Source organism: Lontra canadensis, unplaced genomic scaffold (genome assembly GCF_010015895.1).
Source record: "Lontra canadensis isolate GAN:19392208 unplaced genomic scaffold, GSC_riverotter_1.0 scaffold4, whole genome shotgun sequence".
In the NCBI taxonomy this organism is placed as follows: domain Eukaryota; kingdom Metazoa; phylum Chordata; class Mammalia; order Carnivora; family Mustelidae; genus Lontra; species Lontra canadensis.
Window position 1 is genome coordinate 31,780,237 of NW_022630998.1, and position 8,424 is coordinate 31,788,660.

Below are 8,424 nucleotides of genomic sequence, written 5' to 3' on the forward strand. Positions count from 1 at the left end.
TGGTAAAGACTGGAGAAGGTGACCTTTGAACTGTACTTTTTTTACAATCATTTGGGGTGGGAATGAGTGAAGGGCTTTCCAGGTAGATGTAAGGTAAAAGTCTTAGCGCAGTAGTAGTGGGTCATTCTCCTAGAAAAAAAAAAAAAAAAAGACATTTAGGGCCCAATTGAGAGGAGAGTGGTCCCTTGTGATCCTCCTGCCTAATGCTAGTTAAGCCTTCAACTGAAAAAATTATACTTTGTGGCCAAAGAAGTTCTCTTTTTAAGAGGAAAACCCTAGTTTGTTAATTTATTATCTCAAATCTTTTTCAAACAGCTACCCCCACCAGTTGTACTTAGTGGGGACAATGGCATTGTCACAGCACTTCGTTCACCAAGTTCGCTACTTCCATACCTATCATCATGGTCGATCCATCTTGCCCCTTAACTGTCTTTCCACTTCATCTCTACTGCTACTTCCCTTGTCCCAGGTTTCATCCCATCTCACCCGGATTACTGGCAGATGGTCTGGGCATCTACTTTTTACGCCACTCCCTCACCCATTTCCATTTCTTAGCAAAGTGAATTTTTGGAAGTGTGAATCAGGGTGCCTGGGTAGGTGCCATTGTTAAGTGCCGACTCTTGGTTTCTGCTCAGGTCAAGATCTCAGAGTCCTGGGATCCAGTCCTGAGCCCTGTCTGTCTCTCTGCCCCTTCAGCTCCTGCTCTCACTCTTTCCCTCACTCTGTCTCTCAGGTCAATAAGTAAATCTTTAAAAAAAATTTTTTTTTTACTTTTCTGCCTTAATCCCTTCCGTAGTTTCCCATTACTCTTTTTCTTCTCTCTCTCTCTGTCTCTGTCTCTCTCTCTTTTAAGAGATCTTATTTATTTTAGAGGGCTTGGGGGGAGAAACAGGGAGAGATGATCTTCAGCAGGCTCCATGCCCAGCGCAGAACCCCAGGCAGGGCTCAATCTCATGATCCTGAGATCATGGCCTCCGTGGAAATCGAGAGTCAGACGATTAATGCACTCAGCCACACAACTGCCACTCCCATTGTTGTTTTTTTTTTTTAAGATTTTTATTTATTTATTTGACAGAGATCACAAGTAGGCAGAGAGGAAGGCAGAGAGAGAGAGGAGGAAGCAGGCTCCCTGCTGAGCAGAGAGCCCGATGCGGGGCTCGATCCTAGGACACTGGGATCATGACCTGAGCTGAAGGCAGAGGCTTCAACCACTGAGCCACCCAGGTGCCCCCCTCCCACTGTTTTTAAGATGAACTTCAAACTCCTTAAGTTGGAGTTACTTCACTAGTCTCTCCCTGTACAATCTCCCCTTCTTTGAAACGGGGGACTTTCCTCAATTTCTCAAATGCTGTGCGTACCTTGCAGTCTTCAGGCCTTTACATATGCTGTTGTCTTTGCACAGCACTTTTTCTTCTTTCAGCTAAAGTATTTACCCTTAAAGTCTTTTTACATTTTATTTTTAAGTAAGCTTTCCTATTCTGCTCCCCTGCGACCCAAATTAAACCAATCCCCTCTTGTACACTCGTGGCAGTCTTTACTTAAAACACTTCTCAAATTAGTAATTACATAATAATTGTGTAATAAGTTGTTTATTGTATTCCCATTGCCTGGTATACATAGTTGGAACTCAGTATGTTTTTGTTAGACAAAGAATAAGTATGCTGCAATGCTTGTTAAAGCAAACTAGGAAGTGGCCTGATTTTCTTTAGGAGTAAAGATTAAAGTCAGTGCTGTAGAAATAATGGAATTTGGTATGGTGAATATCACAAATATTCTAGGTTTTATGGTGGCGGGGGGGGAGGTTGTAAAAGAAAGTATTCCTCCAGCTCTTGAAGAGGGGGAGCTTTCTAGTTGTATGATTATCCACTTCATAGCATGTTCTCAACCAGCTGGCTTCAGGTTCTAAGCAAACTAGGGACATTTCATAAAGAGGTTTTCTTTTGTAGAAGCAAGTACTTGCACATAATGGAAACCACTAGAGGGTGCATTCAACTAAAACTTGTCTTTTTAGTATTATGTTGAATTTTAAACTGTACAAAGTTGTTCATTTCCTGGTAGTGAAGGAACATAATATCAAATTGTTTTTGTGTAAGTATATCAAGTGAAGATTAGTAATTGAGTAAATAAATGGAGGTCCTTTGGGATTCAGAAGAAAATATCACTACTAATAACAGCTAACTTTCATTGAACATTTTATAAGTACCTAGCACTGTGTGCTGAATGTTCTTCATAATTGCTTACTTCACTCTTCACTTCATCCTGAGAGGTAGGTACTATATTTTGTCCATTTTACAATGAGGAAACAAGCTCAGAAAGCTGAAGTAACTTACCCAAGTTCACACATCTAGTAAGAGGTAGAGTTATGATTTGAATGAAGATATCGATTCAAAGGTGTGGGCTCTGCTACATTGAAATACTATAGGAGATTATTTGCCTGTTTGAACCTTCTTTGAAATGAAGACTTTATTTTCTTAGAATGTACTCACTTTTACAGTTTATGGAGTTATCTTTTTATTAAATTTGAGCCATTCATATATTATTGAAATATTATAGGTATGCTATTTTCATAACAGTATTATCCACGGGGTAAAATTTTTTTTTTTTTAAAGAGAGCATGCACACGCAAGAGGGATAGCGGGACGGGGACGGGGATGGGCAAAGGGAGAAGGAGAATCTCAAGCAGATGCCACGCTCAGCCCAAAGCCCAGTGTGGCTCTCAATCTTACAACGCTGAGATCATGACCTGAACCGAAATTGAGTGTCCGATACTTAACCAACTGACCCGCCCAGGCGCCCCTCCTCAGGGTGAATGTTAAGTGAGGAGCTTAAGTTTTGGTTATGAAGGATCAAAGTACCTCATTTTTAGAAAATTCTCAAGTGTATTGTACATCAAAAAAGGATAAAAAATACACAAAGTAATTATAAAACACATTCATGTGAACACTACCCAGTTTAAGAAACTGCCTCTTGCCAGATATAGATTTAAATTATATTACCGTAGTTTTTTACCCAGGCAACACATTTTTATGTTTCCAACAAAATAGTTACAATAGTAGATTTCTATAAACTGTCTCTCATCCTGATAATTAGAAATTTTGAGCAAAATAGAAAAAACAACTATGTGAGGACTCTGAAGAGTAAGTAAACGCAGACCCTTGTGGAGGGGAGTCAAAATCCATAGAAGCAACCAGCACATGGGTGAGTGTGTGTGTGTGTGTCTTGGCCCTGAGAGTGGGTCATAGTCACAAAATGCATGAGCAGCTAAAACTATAACTGAAATCCTGCCATCATTTTACTGCCTGGAAGAACCAGAGTGAAAAAGCATGTAACAGCCACACCTCTAAAGTGAGGGGGAATCCTGGAAGGGAGAGAGCCATAAAAAGGATTCTTCTACTTCTGTATGTGAACCCGTGTGCTAACTCCTGACCCCACATGCACAAGACAAACTCAGAGGCTTAAAGAAATGAACTGAGATTGGAATGGACACCTATAAAAAATGAGACAAAGCCTGTAACACAAGTCTAAAAAAGTTAATTGCCTTCTAAAAACTTTTTTTTTTTCTGTAAGGTTTAGAATTGAGAGTATATACAAAATAACATCCACAATGCCCAGGATAAAAACCAGGATGTAAACTTACACTGGTTCAGTGGTACTTTGAATTCTGGTCTTCTTCCATAATTTGCCTGCTGCTTTTTATTTTTCAAGTTCTCCAATAGCTGATCTATGTGTTATGTTTTATTGATGCATTCAGTGGGAGACACAGGGTAGAGTGTGCTTATTCCTTCTTACCTGAAATTGGAAGCATTCCCATTAGAATTTTGAATCTTACTCTTGTCTAGCTTGTTTCAAGTTAAGAGGTGATTGGCTAGACTAGCTAGAGTGACCACGAGGTGCTACAGGAGTAGGGGTGTCCAAGGCCCAGCCTCAGGGAGCTAGCCCACTAGCTGAGTCTTACATTAGCAGATTCAAAACAAGCTCTTTAATTGTAGAGTATTTGTAATGGAGGATAGCAAATCTAGAAAGGTTAGCTGGGACCAGATTTTGCCAATTGATGTGTTTTTTAATTTTAAATTTTTTTTAATTTTTATTTTTTCAGTGTTCCAAGATTCATTGTTTATGCACCATACCCAGTGCTCCATGCAATACGTGCCCTCCTTAATACCCACCGCCAGGCTCACCCAACCCCCCAGCCCCCCACCCGCCTCCCTTCCAAGACCCTCAGTTTGTTTCTCAGAGTCCAGTCTCTCATGGTTCGTCTCCCCCTCCGATTTCCCCCATCTCCCTTCTCCTCTCCTTCTTCCAATATCCTCTTTGTTATTCCTTATGCTCCACAAATAAATGAGACCATACGATACTTGACTCTCTCGGCTTGGCTTAATTTCACTCAGCATAATCTCCTCCAGTCCCATCCATGTTGACACAAAAGTTGGGTATTCATCCTTTCTGATGGAGGCATAATATTCCATTGTATATATGGACCTTATCTTCTTTATCCATTTGTCCATTGAAGGGCATCTTGGCTCTTTCCACAGTTTGGTGACTGTGGCCATTGCTGCTATGAACATTGGGGTACGGATGGCCCTTCTTTTCACTACATCTGTGTCTTTGGGGTAAATACCCAATAGTGCAATTACAGGGTCATAGGGCAGCTCTATTTTTAATTTTTTGAGGAATCTCCATACTTTTCCAAAGTGGCTGTACCAACTTCATTCCCACCAACAGTGTAGGAGGGCTCCCCTTTCTCCACATCCTCTCCAACACTTGTTATTTACTGTCTTATTAATTTTGGCCATTCTGAGTGGTGTAAGATGATATTTCAATGTGGTTTTGATTTGAATCTCCCTGATTACTAATGATGATGAACATTTATTCACGTGTCTTTTAGCCATTTGCATGTCTTCTCTGGAGAAGTGTCTGTTCATGTCTTCTGCCCATTTTTTGACGTGATTATCTGATTTTGGGGCATTGAGTTTGAGAAGTTCTTTATAGATCTTGGATACTAGCCCTTTGTCTATAGTGTCATTCGTGAATATCTTCTCCCATTCCGTGGGTTGCCTCTTGGTTTTGTTGACTGTTTCCTCTGCTGTGCAGAAGCTTGTGATCTTCATGAAGTCCCAAAAGTTCATTTTCATTTTTGTTTCCTTTGCCTTTGGAGACATGTCTTGAAAGAAGTTGGCCAATGTCAAAGAGGTTACTGCCTATGTTCTCCTCTAGAATTTTGATAGATTCCTGCCTCACACTGAGGTCTAAAGAGTTTCTTAATCCCTGAGAGTTGTGAGGCTGCACATGAGAATTTCCAGTTATATGTAGATCTATAGAAGTACATACCTTTTAAAAATCTTACATTCTTGTTTTCCAGGTCAGTAAACTAAATGTCAGAGAACTTAAGTGATTGCCACACTACTAGTGACAGCTTTATTACCTGACATGCACATGGAGATGGCCCTGTGTTTTTATTTCATTTGCTGTGTTGGTTTTCTCAGTAACAAAGTTATAAGGAGTACTGCTTTATTTCAAAGTGAAACAAAAAAACAGTATCTGAAGTGTTTAACAGGAGAAACCCATTAGTGGCAGCTGCTTGAGGTCACTAAACAATAGGGAATGGGAATACTATGACATTTGTATTCTCCCCTGAAAAAGCTTAAATCTTTTTCATATTCTTTGTTTAAATATGAGTAAGAATAGCATTGTGAATATTAATCACAGAAGTGATATGGCTCTCTGACTCTAATCTAACCCTCTTCTGGTGTATCTCTCAAGTTCAAGCTCCTAATCATGCTATTTAGTGGCAGCGACAAGTGCTTCAAATGAATACTTAAACCTAAATTACATGTAAGTGGTAAGATTTCCAGGCTCTCTTGTCTGAAAAGGAGTACTTAACTTCTGCTTCTCTTCTTATGTCTGAGGAAATGCTACCTGATTTGGGCCCCGGATAGTCCCTTCAAAGGGAGCAGTGGGAGGTCTGTAGTTATAGATGGAATTCTATAAAATGAGGCAGGTGAGGAAAAACCATTTTTTGATCTCTCCTGTATGCCAGTACCTTCTTAAATGCTAGACATATAAAAATGACAGAGTCCTTGCCTGTCAACAACCGACAACCTGTGAGGGTGAGATACACAGACTGGTAAACCATTGGGAAAGAAGTAAATGAAGGAATTACATTGGTAGTAAAGATTACAGATAAATTCATTCTTCCCGGGAGATTTTAGGAAACTTCACAATAGATTGTGTTGCAGGAAACTGGAGAGAGGAATGAAGGAGGTGATGGGGAGGCGTCTATAGAAAAAGAAATAATCGATGTAATCATGATTTCCAGTAAACTGAAATGCCTTGTGTAAATGAGGTGTGTGCACAGAAGGAAGAAGAACTTAATACTTCATAAAGGATGAAAGTGAACAGAACCAAGTAACCAAAATATATAGTACAGATTTAGTAACTACTATAAGAAATCTACCTATGATTCTCTGGGTAAAAAATAATAAATGACTTAGGATGAACTAATTTAAGAGAATCACAAAGCTAGCCCTCCAAAAGGTTTGGTATAGAAAAATAAGTGGGATGAGTACTGGGTGTTATGTGCAACTGATAAATTGAACACTGCCTCTGAAACTAAATATACCTTTTGTTTGATAATGGAATTTGAATACTAAGAAAAGAACTGGTCATGGGAAGAGAGGTCCCACAAATATTTTAGGAAATATATATGGACCAGGAAAATGTATAAAGTGATATTATATATATTCTGGAAGATGTGAACCTAGGGTGGAGAGCTCCAAGAAGATGAATTTGGGCATAGTCCATACCCCCCCCCCAAAAAAAACACAGGCCTGTAATACCCCACAGAATAAATGGAATTTATTGGAATTGTGTGCATATGTGCCCAAGGCAGCTCAATATGGAAATCACTAGCAAGCTTTCAAATAGCACATTAGTTGCATTGAGTATATGTTGCTTTTAGATACCTACACAATGTGTTTTGGAGCAGGAGAGCAAACCAGATAGTGGAACTTCTTTTAAACCAGATTGTACACTCTTCAGTCTGCAGGTGTTGCTACTTTTCCTGTATTGGGTCTTTGTCTTAAAAACCATATTGAGGATGATGGTGATGGTTGTAGAGCACTGTAAGTGTGCTTAGTACCACTTTATACTTAAAATGGTAAATTGTATGGATGTTTTACTACAATTTAAAAAAGAAAAACTGATATTTAACCTTTAACAGTAGTACTTTCATCTTGCTTCTCTTGAAGTTCATTTTTACATATTTTACTATTTAAGGAGCTGTTCTTAAATTTAAGAATCGAGTTGTTATTTGCATATAATTTCCCTTTCTTATAAAAAAATCAGTTACCATTTTGAATTTAGAAGGCGCTCTTTGTGAAGAACAAAGCATTTTAAAAAACCCACTATGTATTAAGCATTTTGTGCTCTAAAGCTTCCCAAAAAGTTAAGAATGGTAGTACTCATTACATACTAGTACTCATGAACAGTAATAGTCATTTACACTTGGGAAAAAGTAAGATATGGAGAGCATAACTAACATTAAATCTGCCAAAACTGGATCCAGGATCTAAAATGTCTGGTCCCTTTCCTGTACTCGGAGATATGGCCATGTCCCCTCCTGTGGTTGCCTAATAATTCATTCTATTATTTTTCAGGTTCATACTAAAATACACGTTGATACCTGGAAAATACTCATCTGCCCTTCCCAGTTTAATATTCTTCTGAATCTCCTACTGCCTTCCTGTTTGGAGGTGGTTGGACTCCCTTCCCCATCCCTCACCAACCCCCCACACATACTCATGATGAATATATTTCTAGAAAAGATGAAAAATAGGAGCCTTATTGGCTTGAAAGTTCCTAGCAGCTTAAAAGAGAAAAAAAAAAATCTCATCAGTATAATGAGAATGTGGGATCTGAGAGAGAACAATTGTTTCGTGTCTGTTAGCCCCCCACACACACACACACAGGATGGCAAAAGACAAATTGATCCGTCTTAAATAAGCTAAAGCATTAGACCATTAAGTGAATGTTGAAGAACTGTGCCAGGGAGTGTGTTGAATATAATTTGTTACTTAAAACCTTTAGTAAACTTTTTACCTGTTTTACAGGAGAGGTGATAGCACTGTCAACCAAATTGTTGTCAAATGAATAAAGTGCATAAAAGGCTTTAAAACCAACCCTCTTTTTCTCATTAAAGTCTTCTAGTGCTTCATTAATTCTAGTGGTATAATCTGGTTCTGATTGAAGTGCACCGGAATGTAGTCAGTGCCTCATCAGCACTGATGAGTTCTCAGTAATTCAAACCAGGATGGCAAATCACATGTCTGTGTACCTCGACTCCATGCGTGTTTGTCTAGGTCTTCAGCATGGCTTTTACATCCCAGAACCCACTGTCTTCTTTGTGACCTCACGTATATTATGCAA